The sequence below is a fragment of the Monodelphis domestica genome, chromosome 4 (assembly GCF_027887165.1).
Source record: "Monodelphis domestica isolate mMonDom1 chromosome 4, mMonDom1.pri, whole genome shotgun sequence".
In the NCBI taxonomy this organism is placed as follows: domain Eukaryota; kingdom Metazoa; phylum Chordata; class Mammalia; order Didelphimorphia; family Didelphidae; genus Monodelphis; species Monodelphis domestica.
The window spans coordinates 343,596,459-343,611,926 of record NC_077230.1 but is presented as its reverse complement, the minus strand read 5'-3'; the positions used below and the strand labels follow the sequence as shown (position 1 = coordinate 343,611,926).

At 37.7% G+C, this 15,468-nt stretch overlaps 1 pseudogene; it reads left to right on the top strand.

Moving 5' to 3' along the window:
- Positions 1–14,080: 14,080 nt before the first annotated feature.
- LOC107652283 (ADP/ATP translocase 4-like) lies at positions 14,081–14,845 on the top strand (annotated as a pseudogene).
- The last annotated feature ends 623 nt before the right edge of the window (positions 14,846–15,468 follow it).

Sequence of the window (15,468 nt, the reverse complement as noted above, 5' to 3'; positions counted from 1 at the left end):
CTGCTTTGATCTTTGTAACCTTAGAGACTGTAGAAATGGAGATTTGAACCCTAGACTTCAATCCCCAGAAGTCCTTGTTCTAGTTCCCAAGATGCCCTCTAATCTCACTGAGATCCCCACCTGGGTGAGATCAAAATTTCTATTTAAACTGGCTGTAAAGCCTACTGAGGTCTCTCTCTCTCTCTTCCTGCTTCTGCTTCCAAGCACACACTTCTCTCAAGATGTAGTGTAAGTGAAATTGAATGGGCCTTTCAACCTTCCTAGGCACATGCTTTCTTATTTTGTATTTTCTTTATCTCTTAATCTTTAATAAACCTCATAAAAATATAATACTTTTAGCAGAAAAACTAATTTTAACTGTTACAGTTTTGGTGAGCATCGGAAAGACGAAATACCCTCAATCTTCTGATTCTTTTCCCTACTGTTTCTAAGTTTAGCTTTTCATAGCTACTGCCTGGAATTTTTTTTTTTAAGCCACGTTTCTCTGGCCAAGGTTTTTTACTCTCGAAAAGCTGTTGCTGATTCAGCTTGTTCCAGTCATTAGATAGCTCACAGGATCCCGGCTCCCAGCTCTGCCTGCCTGCATTCCTGCCTGCAGCCATCCGCTCCAGACCTGTTTGCTATTTGACCCAGATTGCCGCTCATCTGGCCCCAGCCCCAGCCCACCTGCTGCCTACAATCCGGACCCAGATGAACCTCCCAGCCCAGCAATTCTGACTCATCGCCCCAGGCCCAGGACTCATTTCCACCGGCTGGTAAAAACGGGATGATGAATTTTTCCTTAGGCTATGATTAGCCTCCACATGGACTGGGGACAGGGGATAACAGGAGGAGAGAAAGAAAGGGAAAGAAGGTAGAGGCTTTTCGAAACAGGAACTTACAAGCATGGGGTATTTAAAAGGATATCTTTTGACTATATTGGTCCTTTCATTTATATCACTTAAGATTCAGGGGGAAAATTCAACTCCCTGCAACTCTTTAGCCAAATTTGAGATTCCTCACTATGGGGAAGCAGCTCAGTGGCTCAGTGAATTGAGAGCCAGACCTAGAGGCGGGAGGTCCTCAGTTGAAATCTGGTCTCAGATAATTCCCAGCTGTGTGGCCCTGGATGGGTCACTTAAACCCCATTGCCTAACCATTACCAATCTGCCTTCTGACAATAGGCATCTAAATGAATAAAAACACAAGGAACATTAAAGAGACTGGAGGTTATATTTTTAAGGCATTTCAGACTCCAACATTTTATAAAAATCTCTGTATTCTATTGCATTTTACTGATTATTTTGTTTAAAATTTAACTTTGTGATTTTAAGTTCATATATTACTGAATTCCATACTGTTCTGTTATACTGAATCATTTTAATGTACTGAGTTTTAACTACTGTTAAATTCTGTTGCTTTTCCCCTATAACTATACTGAACAAACATTGAGTAAGACCATATTAAAAAAAAAACAGCTTTTCTATTTTTGACTTTGTAAATTGTCAAATAGAGGATAAATGGACTCCATTAAAAAAATTTCTATAACAACTTTTGGAAAATTTAATGTGCTAAATATCTCAATTGATTTTCAGGCTTCTTTAGACACGCTTTTTAGAAAATTTCTTAACAATCTCTGGTCATTTTTGCCTGCCCCTAACACGAGATAAGGCCCATTTTAATAGCTGAGGTGAAATACATTTATAACCCCCACCTCCTGCATTTAAAGAAATTGTGAATGGAAGCTGGGCAGTTAATCCCAGGGCATGTATCCCTAGAAGCCTCTCAAAAGAAAAAAGGGAGCATCTCTCATTTATGCTCTTCAGCTCATTTTACTTCCACCAGAGTGATATCTAGATTTCTTGATAATGCTCTAAAACCCAAAATGAGTTTTACTTTTCTTTAAATATGTTTACCAAGGTTGAAAGATTTGCTATGTTTGTAAAAATTGTGACAAATATCCATCAGTTCATAGGCTTTTAAAAAATGCCATACAGCAACTTATGTGAAATATGATAGTGGGTTTGTTTGTCATTGTAATTAATTGGGCTATTGAGAATTTTGGGGATACTGATATCTATATATTTATACTACTGTTGTTTATAAATTGTTTATATTTTATTTGGATTTTTCTGATGTCTTTTTAATTTCTCTTGCCAATTGATTCATATACCTCATAACTGAGCCATGCATCCCTAAATGATCCTGTGTTTTTCAATCACACTTTTACCGGGGAAATGTAAAAATAGTATTATTTTAAATTGCAAAGTTTAAATTCCTTTTAAGAAGAATTTTAGGTAAAGAAAGATAACTGTTTGGAGAAGACACCACCAAGATGCCTCTAGACCATAAGCTGCACAAGAAGATTAAGAATGAACTTTGGGTGTGGTTGATTGAACATTTATTTGTATCTATGCTTTTATGCCAGAGGGAACTTCCCCCTAACTGGCTTTTTGTCAATGCATCTAGCAATCATTGGTTTTGTTCTTTTTTCCTCTTATCCTCAAATTATTGTAATATTTAAGTTGATTATGTTTTCATGATCCTTTTGGGGAAAATCTTTCCCAACAAGGATCATAAGGAGAAGTGTAAAAATGTAAAAATTTGAACCCCGGACTTTAATCCCCAGAAGTCCTTGCTCTAGTTCCCAAGATGCCCTCTAATCTCACTGAGATCCCCACCTGGGCGAGATCAAAATTTCTATTTAAACTGGCTGTAAAGCCTACTGAGGTCTCTCTCTCTCTTCCTGCTTCCACTTCCAAGCACACACTTCTCTCAAGATGTAATTTAGTGAAATTGAATGGGCCTTTCAACCCTCCTAGGCACGTGCTTTCTTATTTTGTATTTTCTTTATCTCTTAATCTTTAATAAACCTCATAAAAATATAATACTTTTAGCAGAGAAACTAATTTTAACTGTTACAAGACTATCTCAGACCCCTCATTTAAATGGCGCTCAAACTTCCAAAGGTTCCAAAGTCTCTCCCCTGGAGGAAATTCTAGGCTCAGGATCAATGGGGATATTATTAAAGGGAAATATGGCTCTGGCTATGGGTTCTCCCACTTTCAAAGTCTTGGAATTTGGAGAAACAATGGAATAAGGGAAGTGGGACACATGATCTCAGTATTGTACAATTCCTTGACAAAGTTTTTCATCATAGTCTCTTATTGTTCTTACCTACTTCACCACTTGTTTGCTTGGCTATGGTCCAGTCCATTTTTCAGGATATTTTGACACACTGCCTTGGATGTGGATTCCACCCACTATCTTACTGAGTTAGCATCTTTCCCAATCAATCCTTGGAAGCATTCTGTCCTTTTTATTCCCTGTTCCAATCCCACCCCATGCCTTAGGAAATAGGCAAACTGTAGCCCAAATTTCATAGAATGATAGAATAGCTGCACTGAGAAGGTGCTCATAAACCATCCAACCATTGGATGGTTTTTTGGGTCATGGACTCTTTGGACAGTGAAACAAAACTTCTAGACCCTTTCTCAGAATTATATGTTGTTAGATTTAAAATAGTTTTGAGCGTTGAATAGTTGTAGATAAGAGAGTGGAAGCCATAAAATGTGATAATTAAAATGTTTGGGAGCAAAGGAAATATATAACAATTATGACCGCTGAAATATGTTTTCTACTGTGTCTTGGTTTTATATAAATATAAGATGGTCGCCAGGGAATATATTCCCAATTTATGAATATGCCCAAGCCAACTGGGTTTTATAGAGAAATTTAATTTATAATACACTGATTAATCAATAGAAAAAGAGAGAAAGTAAGAAAGGAATAAGAATGAAGGGCCTCAAGCCAATAAGGCCTAGACCTCAGTCCTAAGAGATAAATCAGTCAGTTGGTTTTATCACTCACCCAAGATCTCTCTAGGTAAGGCTTCTCATGCCAACCTCAGGCTCCACCTTCAAGAGAGCCTCCTTTCAAGAAATGTTTCCAGAGAATTCTCCTCCTGACTCCTCCTGAATTCTCCTTCCACAGCCTCCTTCAAGACCTCTCCAAGAGCTCTCCCTCCAGGACCTCTCTCCTCTCAGACCTCCTTCCGAGCATCCACCTCCTCCTCTCAGTCCCCAGACCTCGCTATCTTTAAGCAAAAAAAAAAATCTAAGTTCCCTCCCCTCAGTTCTCACATCTACCAATCACTGTCGATGTCTCCCCTGTGCCAATGGTGGCTCTAGCTTAACCCAGGACCACCCAGAGGTCTGCCCCCTTTGCACATGTCTGTTGAAGGTCATATTCTCAAATAATTAAATCTTGATCTTTGCTGCAGCCCTTCCTAAATCCTGTTACTCTGAGTAGGGTGGAGATTGTAGTTTCCAAGACCTGGTTCTGTCATTCCAAGTATTTCTATTGTATCAATTCTAAAATCAATCATGACTCAAAGAATTTCCTGTTCTATACTTAAGCATAGGTCAAAGCCCTTTCCATTGTTTAGCAAAAGGTTTCTGTCCTAAAGTAGTCTTAAGTAGGGAGGAGAAGGATCCTCCCATGCCAAGGAGTTTCATATTCCAATAGAGTTCTTACTATCAGTAGGAGATTTTTTCAAGTATGAAATTTCCCAATGGGGAAATTTCCAACATTCATAAGTCTAAGAAATTTTAAGGTTTACAATGTTTAAATGTATATATTAATATCAATATATAATTTATATAATGTTACATAAAATATGCACATACAATAAATATTTCAATAAATTAATATATCAGTCAATAAGACATACAAAGAAAATAAAAGATTAGTGACAATAAAATGTATTTTTCCATATTCAAGTTCATAAAACCCCTGAAATCTATCTATAAAAACCCCTTTTTTGGTTATCTGTAGAACATTTTTTTCTCTTCTTTTTCTTTTCTTTTCTTTGGTCAATTCTAAACATTATTCCTTGTTTACAAAAATCATTTTCTATTCACCCCTCTCCTCCCCCCCCCCATAGCTGACATGTAGTTACACTGGTTATTGCATGTGTCCTTGATCAGAACCTATTTCCATGTTGTTGGTATTTGCACTAGGATGTTCATTTAGAATCTACATCCCCAATCATATCCCCTTCGACCCATGTATTTGAGCAGTTGTTTTTCTTTGGTGTTTTTACTCCCACAGTTTTTCCTCTGAATGTAGAAAGTGTTTTTTCTCCTATAACCTTCTGGGTTGTTCAGGATCACTGCCTTGCCACTAATGAAGAAGTCCATTACATTTGATTGTGCCACAGTGTATCAATCCCTATGTACAATGTTCTCCTGGTTCTGCTCCTTTCACTCTGCATCACTTCCTGGAGGTTGTTCCAGTCTCCATGGAATTCCTCCATTTTATTATTCCTTTGAGCACAATAGCATTCCATCACCAACATATACCACAATTTGTTCAGCCATTCCCCAATTGAAGGGCATCTCCTCATTTTCCAATTTTTGGCCACCACAAAGAGCACAGCTATGAATATTCTTGTACAAGTCTTTTTCCTTATTATCTCTTTGGGGTATAATCCAGCAGTGCTATGGCTGGATCAAAGGGCAGATAGTCTTTTAGAGCCCTTTGGGCATAGTTATCTGTAGAACCTTTGATCTAATCTAAATCTACCATTCTGCAGAGGAGGAATATAAGATCTAGAGAAGATTACAGGGGTCATCTCAGAAAGATTTTGAGGTCATATAGTTCAGCACCCTCCCCAACTTTAAATTTGAGGAGCCTCAGGTCCAGGAAGGGGAATGATTTGGTTAATAAGTTGCAAAGCTAGGGCTTGATCTTGGACCCACTGACTACAATTCCAGTGCTCTTCCCACTAAACCATACTTCTTCATTGGATAGGAAAGACCAATGCTTCTATTGCCTCTCTTGGATGTAGAAACCTCATTCCATTTGAAAGCCATTCTATGGGCAAACCTAATTGGATCTAGTAATTACCTGACTGTAAACTGTCAACAGACTCAACTAGGAATTTATTGATTCAGGCGTTTTCTCCAATGATGGAGATCCTAACCCACCCATATCTGCCTATATCCTCTGATGCAGCTCTTGTCTAGATTGTTGCAAAAGTTGACCACTTAGAATCCATCCAGCATGGTAGAGATTCTCCTCATTTTCTCCTGACTTTGAGAGAATGCCTGCAGGACATTCTTACTGTCCACCTGCCATCTCTCACTATTTGATGAACTCTTCTTCTCTGCCTCATATAATTCCTGGATAGCATTTTTTAATCCTATTTGCCTTTGAAGTTACTCATTCATTTCTCAAACATCTATGTATCTCTCTATTGCCCTTGGCATGATGCTTCCACTTAGTTCTTTGAAAACAGTGATGTTCCATGTCTTACTGCTGCACCGCAACATCGGACTGTTAGGAGAGATCCATTCCATGCAATTTCATGCTCCTGAGCAATACCCATGGCCTTGGTCTTTAAAAGGTAGAAGACAAAGTCAGGAAAGGCAGAGGAATGGTGGAATTATGAGGAGTTCCTAGTCCTAGCTGAGAGCTTCAAAGTGAAGATCAGCGGAGAAAAAGGATTACGTGCTTCTGTGCTGATCTGAAGTTCTTTGTAGTTGTATGTGCATGTGTGTGTGTGTGTGTGTGTGTGTGTGTGTGTGTGTTTGTGGATGAGTAAGGGAAAGTCAACTTTAGAGTAGTATTATAAGGCTGGAGGGCTGTATAGTCTTCTGAAAGAAGTAGAAGCCATCAAAGAGAGGATTGTTTTTTTCTGTTCATGGTCTTGGGTGCAAGTCTTTTCTTTGGGGGATTTTCTAAGAATGAAATAAAGTTTGTCCTGAACTTGATGTATTGTTAACCTTAGTGTTTATACGGAACCTGAGAGTCTTTTCCCCTTTCAGGGAAGACTTGGATATGAGTTATATTCTGATGTTCCCAGAGGAAACCCTGGTTTGGGGTCATAATGTGAAAATTGATTGTGATATGTAAGAACCTTCTGGTGCAGACATCACTTCCTGCTCCTCAGTTAGTTGCTGGGTTTCCAAGGCAGGTTGGGGTCTCTTAACAATAACATTCCATATCCGAGAAACAGTTCTAGGCTTAGGACAACTGTATCCAATCCAGTTTAATTACAACCTCTATTTAAGTTTAAGCTATATTATTAATATTTTCTCCATCACTTTCTTAAGTCTAGAAACCAATAAGACAATAAATCAAGCCCGGATTTGTAATGTATGCAGATTTCTGTGGCATAAAATATCCACACTGAACATTTAACAATTTTGGAGACTGTTTGACCAGACGTCAATCTAATGAATAAGAAGCCTAGAAAGATTAGGAGGACAATTTAAACAATAACAACATTATAAATAAGAGTTACTTTGATTGATACAAGAACTCAGAGCAGTGCCATAACTAACCATGATTCCAGAGGATGGAAGATGAAACGCATTATCCGCCTCCTGTCAGAGACCTGATAGATTCAGAGTACAAAATTATAGATAAAATATATATGTATATATTGATATGGAAAAATATGGAAATTTGTTTTACTTGACAACATACTTGTTAGGAGGCATTTTTTTAATCTTTTTTTTTCTTTCAACAGAGAGGGGAGAAAATGAATGTTAACTGTTTAAAAATCAAATTAAAATTTTATGCTAATGATATAAAAATACAATTAAAAGAAGAGTAGGGTTAGAAGTAGGTAAGGCATAAGGAGCTGTGGAATGATATAGGGTTATTGCCAAATAGATGACTAGCAATATATCTGACCATGGAACACCTGTGAGTGATGGTGTGATCTTGAATGTGGTCATCTCTGTGTGTGGCTGAGGCGGAAGAGAGGACATCACGCATTTAAGAAGATTGAGAAACTGAGAGTGTGGGATAGTTGAGAGGGCATCGATATAAATATGAAAGTCTCCTTGTTATAAGGGCAGGAAAGGAAGCCAGTGAGTCAGATATTAAATTCTTTGAGAAAGGAGCAGTTCTGAATTGGTAAGCTGGCAGATAACAGGCACTATGTTCTGGACTAGATGATAGATTTTGATGGAGTGAGTTTCAAAGGAGGAGAAATTGCCAAGTTAAAGTGGCAAAGGGAAAGTATGGGAGTGACTGTGGAAAGCAAGCAGGATTTCAACTCTCCTACCAGAAGCAATATTTGTGAGTAAGGAAGTGGGAATAAGTGAGTGAAGGTATGAAGAAGATGGCCAAGTATGTGATGTTATCCATAGAAAACCAGGTTTTAGTGAATAGGTGAAGAATATGAGAGGTCCAATGGAGAGAAATTTGTTAGTTTTCAATTGGTAATTCCAATGGACATGGTGGAAAGGAAAGCAGAATTGAAGTAGAACATAGGTGTGGTAGGGTTGAGAAGGATAGAGTTGAGAGAATAGGAGATGGGTGTTGGGAATAGTTCACTCATAGGCATACTAAGGTTATGTAACATGTAAATAGAGAGAGTAATAGAGGAGGGAATTTGCCAGGCAGGAGGATAACAATGGGTGGCAAATAATTAGAATGTTCTCAGACACACAGTAGGCCCTAAATATCCCATTCTCTTTAATGACTACTCCAACCCTTCTTGTCTCTTTCCAAGCCTCCCAATGGCACCCCTTCTCCCACCATTTCAGTTGAGGTTTCATACTTCACCAGAAAAACTGAGGCCAATTACACACTGAGGGCTCTTTCTTTTCCCCACCTCCTCATCTCATCTCATTAGAATGTCTTCCCCTACTGATGGCTCCTTCACTCTTACTTCAGATAAAGAGGTAGGCCTCCTCCTTACCAAAGCCATCCCCTCATCATGAACCCTTGATCTTATTCTCTACTCCAAATTACCCAATTATCATCCTCACCCTCTCTGTTACCTCTGATCTTTTTTCTAGGTATTTGTTCCTTCCCTGTTGCCTATAAACACACCCATCTTTCTTCCATTCATTAGGAAATTTATTTTCCTGTCATAATCCTTTATGACTTATCTTAAGAAAACCACCTATAATTTTGCCTCCACATTCTTTCCTCTCATTGTCTTCTAAACCACCTGTAATATAGCTTCGAACATTATCAGTCTCCAGAAACTTCCTTCTTTAAAGTTACCAGTATTTTTTAATTGCCAAACAAAATGATCTTTTCTTAATCTACATCCTGTATAATATTTGACTCTGATGACCACCTTGCTTCCTGGATATTTTCTCTCCTTTCTCAATTTTCCTGATATCGTTCCCTCCTAGTTCTCTTTCTATCTAAATATTTCTCAGTCTCATTTGCTGGCTCTTCATCTCATGCCTATTAACTATGAATGAAAGTTAAAACTCTATGCTGGTCCCTCTTTTTATGCTCTAGACTTTGTCACTTGGTAATTTCATCAGCACCCATCGATTTAATTATGTTTTTTTCTGGGAAGACAATTTTCAAATCTTTATCCAACTCTAACCTATCTCTGAATCCGTAATTATGCACCAACTTGCCTTTTGGATATCTCAAACTACATATATCATAGATATCTCAAACTCAACAGATCTAAAACTGAACCTGTTATTTCCTTCCCTGGCCCCCACACCCACCCCACAATTTTCCCCTCTTCTCAATTTCTCTTTTGCTGTCAAGTCCCCTAGGTCTATAACTTCAACATCACCCCCAACTACTCATTCTCAATTGATTATATAAATCCAATACATTTCAAATCTAGTTATTTCTACCTTCACATCCTCTCTTGTATATGTTCCTTGCTCTCCACTCACACAACCACTAGTCCATACCCTTATCATTTAGATAATAGTAATGGCCTTCTACTTGGTCTCCCCAACACAAGTCTCTCTCCAATCTAGACCATACTTGGTTCATATTCCAATAAGATTTTTTTTAAAAAACACAACTTCTGCCTTAGAATTAATACTGCTCAAATCCAAACTCAGACACTTCCCAGCTGTGTGACCCTGGGCAAGTCACTTAACCCCCATTGCCTAGCCCTTACCACTCTTCTGCCTTGGAACCAATACACAGTATTGACTTTAAGATGGAAGGTAAGGGTTTTTATTTTTTAAAAAATTAATACTGTGCATATTGGTTCCAAGGCATAAGTTGTTTAATTGTTATCGAGGTTAAGTGGCTTGCCCAAGGTCACATAGCTAGGAAGTGTCTGAGGCCAGATTGGAACCCAGGGCATCCTTTCTCTAGGCCTGTGTCGCCAACCACTGAGTCACCAATCTGCCCCTCAATATGAGTTTTCTAAAGTATTAGACAGACTATCCCCCAGTTCCTACCCTATCCTCATCCTATCCCTATATAGTAAGCTCCTATGGCTACCTGTTGCCTCCAGGATCAAATTATATACACAAACATATATAAAATTACAGTTCTTTGGAACTATGGCATTTCTAGTTCTTCATAAATTGGCCCCTTCCTACCTTTCCAGTCTTTTTATGCTTATAATACTACCTATACTCTACAGTCTAGCTACCCTGGCCTACTTGCTATTCCTTGAGCACAACACTCCCTTTCCTATGTTCATGCCTTTGTGCCCAGAATTCTCTGCCCTCTTCTGTCTTAGTTTCCTTGACTTTCTTCAAGGCTCAGCTCAAATGTTACCTTCTACAGGAGACTTTTTCCAATTCTCCCCAGTTGCTAATGCGTTATCCTTTCAGATTACTTTTCATCTAATCTAAATTGTAGGATTTTTATTAATAATCAGAAAGAGAGGGGAAACAAAAAAGGTTCTTCCAGTCAAGTGAGCAGAGCAAAGAGAGGCAGAGACTCATACCTGCAGCACTTTACCAAAAGCACAAGCTCCAAAAAAGAGCCCACAGCATGGGTCTCAGCCAAATTTATTTCCTAAGCATCCTAATGTAAAATGATGATGTAACTTAAAAGGATGCTGGGAATGTAGCTCACGTGTTGCAAATTTTCCATCTGCACATTGTCCCCCTTTGATCCTTTGGGAGATCAGACCAGTCTCCCCAATGGATCATTTTAAACATAATTAAGGTACATACAATTTTACACAGGGAAAATACAACAACTTGGGGATAAGGAAACAAAAGGAAATCAAGAACAAAACCAACTAGGGGCCAGTCCACTTTGGTACAACAACGTACATAAAAACAAATATATTCAACCCCCCCAAAGTTCAGTTCTGCACATTCAGTTTTGCTCAGGAACTCCTGGAATAGCGTGCAGTCTCCATGGGTATCTCCATGGCATTTTCTACAAGGAAATCTGTCTCTGGATTCTGGAAGGCAGAAAATTTCTCATCCTTAAAAACATTTTTTTTTCTCAAAAGGAACTTAAAACTTTTCATTACAAAATAAAAACACAATGTATGTATTGCATCTTCCCCATTAGAATATAAGCTCCTTAAACATAGAGGATTGTTTTTGTCTCTTCTTTGTGCTTTGCTTTGTATAGTTCACACTACTTAGTAAGCATTTAATAGATGCTAGTTGATTTAGAAATAAAGATGTGTTGATTGATTTTTAATATGATATACCCTTCTAGTTAACTACCTGGGGAAGAAACCAAATTCAATTTTAATTTCAGATTAAAACTGATCAAAGTCATCTTTAATGGTTTCCTACCAAACCAAACAGAGGAATGTAGTATCTCCACCTGAGCAAAGAGCTCTAGAGTAATGTTTTGAGTATCCAGGCTTTTATAGTGTATGTGTAATTATAATTTGAACCCTAAAACTACAATTCTCTGCATCCCATGTTCCTTCTAATGTAAAGAGGATATAAATTTTGGGTAGCCCTACCCCCCCCCCCCTCTTCTTGAGATTGTGACTGGCTGAAGTAGGCTTTTTGGGAGAGGTGAGAGAACTATCCACATGGTCTTATTTTGGTTAGATAATTACATTTTTATACTTCAATTTCCCTTTTATTCCTTTACTTCAAGTGATTATTAATAAATTTTATAAAATATAATATTTGGAGTATTGGTCATTGGCTTGAATCTTACATTTTAAAGGGAGAAGAGGTGGCATCTGGGTGACTCAGTGGATTGAGAGTCAAGTCTAGAGATGGGAGGTCCTAGGTTCAAATCTGGCCTCAGACATTTCCCAGCTATGTGACCCTGGGCAAGTCATTTAATCCCCATTGCCCAGCTCTTACCACTCTTCTGCTTTGGAGCCAATACACAGTGACTCCAAGATGGAAGGTAAGGGTTTTAAAAAAAATTTTTTTAATAAATAAAGGGAGAAGAAATGGTTTCCTGATAGTTTATTAGATTAAAAATCATTAATACAATCCACATTTCATTAGAGATGTGGAAGCATTAACTCAGCTTAAATTTCTCAAGACATAATTTAACCTTAATTAATCCAGATATTACTTAGAATCATCTAACACTAAGAGGCTAAGTGCTAGAGAGAAGCTCCCTCTAAATTGTTGCTCAAAGCTACACATTTTTATATTTTTTTGAAGAGGTCAAAACTCAAACAAAGCTAGTAGATCAAATGAATGTCAAAATATATTTTATTGGGAATTTTATGGAAAGGGATAGATAATGGAGGGATAGAAGGTAGAATTGCTAAGACTCACAAAAATCACAGAAAATGAGACTTGGGAGAGGCTTCAGTCGCCATCTAAATGATCCCATATATGAAAAAGAAATCTCAGTTGCAATACACTTGACAAGTGATCAGCAAGTCTCATCTTGAATACCTTGGAGGTGGAAGTGAAGAGGAGGAACACACTACATCTCAAGGCAACTTATTATACTTTTGGACAACCCCATGAAATGTTTTTGAAATATATTGGGAGAGACTTCCAGGGGTGGAACCAAGATGACAGAGTAAAGGAAATACTCAGCCAAATTCTAACATTTCTTTCCCAACAACTTTAAAATAGCATTTGAAATTAAATCCTGGATGGAGCAAAACCCACAAAAGATCAGAATGAAACATGCTTCTAGCCATGGATACATAAATTAAAAGTCAATTGGAAACTAAATAATTTAATTCTAAAGAATGAACAATGAAAAGAAGAAAACAATAGAATGGGAAAGACAGGAGATCTCTTCAAGAATTTTTATTGTTGTTTAATCCTTTCAGTCATGTCTGACTCTTACTGACCCCATTTAGGGTTTTCTTAGCAAAAAAACTGGTGTGGTTTGCCATTTTCTTCTCCAGCTCATTTTACAGATGAAGAACCTGAGGTCAACAGGGTTAAATGACTTTCCCAGGGTCACACAGCTAGTAAGTATCTGAGTCTATATTTGAACTCAGAAAGATGAATCTCCTAATTCAAGGATTGGCCTTCTATTCACCCTCTCATCTAGCTGCCCCTCAGGAATATTAGAGATAGAAAGGGAGTGTTTTATGCAAAAATGGGCATGATAAGAGATAAAAATGGTGGGGATTTAACACAAATAGAAGAGATTAAGAATAGGCAGAAAGACTATACAGAAGAACTATACAAGAAAATCTTAATATCATTGATAACCATGATGATGTAGTTACTGATCTAGAGCTATGTATCCTAAAGAAGGAAGTCAAATGGGCCTTAGGAAGCATTGCTAACATTGCTAGTGGAAGTGACAGAATTCCAGTTAAGCCATTTAAAACTCAATATGCCAGCAAATTTGGAAAACTCAAGTGGCCACAGAACTGGAAAAGATCACTTTGTGTTCTAGTCCTAAAGAAGGACAAGACCAATTAATGTTCAAATTACTAAACAATTGCACTCATTCGTGTTTAAGATTCTGCAAGTTTTGGCCTTAAAAAAATGTGAACCAAGAATTACTGGCATACAGGCTGGTTTTCAAAAAGGCAGAGGAACTAGAGACCAAATTGCCAACATTTGCTGGATTATAGAAAAAGCAAAGGAGTTCCAGAAAAACACCTACTTCTGTTTCATTGCTTACACTAAAGCCTTTGACTGTGTGGATCACATCACAATGTGGAAAATCTTCGAAGAGATGAGAGGACTAGATCATCTTATTTGTCACCTGATGAACTCATATGTGGATCAAGAACTGAACATGGAACAACTGACTGGTTTAAGATTGGGCACAGACTCAACTACTGTGCTGTTTTTTCTTCCTACCCAGTCTACGTTACAGAGGGCCTAAACCCTATTGAGCCAGGGAGTCCAAGTGCAAGGGTCAGCTGGAGCACAAATAGAAGTCACCACAGCTATAGCAGCTGCCAGATTGGCATCCTGTGGACCTGTTGATGAGCAGTATCTCAGCCACTTTGTCCAAGACTGCAGTGAGGTCCATAGAGCACATGAAGCCATTGCTACAGACACAGGCATTGTCCAAGCAGTTCATCCCCTAGGTGCAGTACAAGGGCATCATGGGCCACCTTGTGTGCATCCCAGGGGACAAGGACTTTTTCAGTTTGGGGCATGGCAATTTGTCAACTATTATTTGATATTTTCCAACACAAGTTCTAAACTTCACTTTTAAGGACAAATACAAGCAGATTTTCATGTCAGGAGTTAAAGATAAACAGTTCTGAAAGCTAGTCTAGCTTTAGGTAGGGTTCCTGGAGTAACATCTGTATGTATAGTATATCCTTTGGATTTTGCCTGAATTTAATTAGAGGCTAATATTGGAAAAGGTCCTCCAGAACAACAGTTCAAAGGTTTAAGTGACTGCATTAATAAGATAGCAAAGTCTGAAGGTATTACTGATTTATACCAAGGACTTGAACTTTGTTTTCAGGTTATCGTTCTGTAGCAAGACTTTTATTTGGAGCTTATGACACAATCAAGGGCTTATTACCAAATCCAAAGGAAACTCCATTCCTTGTGTTATTTTTAATTGTTCAAGGGGTGAATACCTACCCTGGGATACGGTGAGAAGGCATATGATGATAGACATTGGTGAAAAGCCTAGTTCCAGGCCAAGGGAAACCCTGGACTGTTTTTTGGAGATATATCAATGTGAAGGCTTCCAGGCTTTCATCTGCAAAATCTTCTTTTATGTCCTTTGAGGAACAGGAGTATGTATGATAAAACCAAACAGCTGTTAAATGTTGACATCAGAGACAGTTCATCAGAATTATTGGCATGAAGCTTGTTATTACATATTGTTATTACATATAGCAGTACTTTCTTAATTTGCTAATTCCGTAATAAAGCTCTGCCAGTTTTCAAGGAGTTAAATACTGTCAGAGCTGATGCTTCTTTACCTTCTTTCATGAAACATTTTGCATTTTTTCCACCAGTAGTCCATACTATTTTATCAAGATAAAATATCTTATTTTTATAATAAAAATTAAAATGTGTATAGTTTAAAAACCTAACCAATGAAACTATTTTCTTTTCAAATTTACTATTCTTTTAATATGCCCTTCACAATCTTCTAAAATCATATTCTATAATTAAACATTTTTTTAGAGGTTCATCCAGAAACAAGTCATGATTTGGATCTATTATGCAAGCTTTCTTCAGTGGCATCTCTTCTGGAACCTTTCATTTATTACCACATATCTCATACCTTAATAATTCACAGAATTTTGATATCAAGTTTCAGTAATCTTAGCCATATAAGTCAGATAATTACTTTGGAAGCAACTAAACATAATCTCATGCTTTCAAAAGATATATGGCTTAT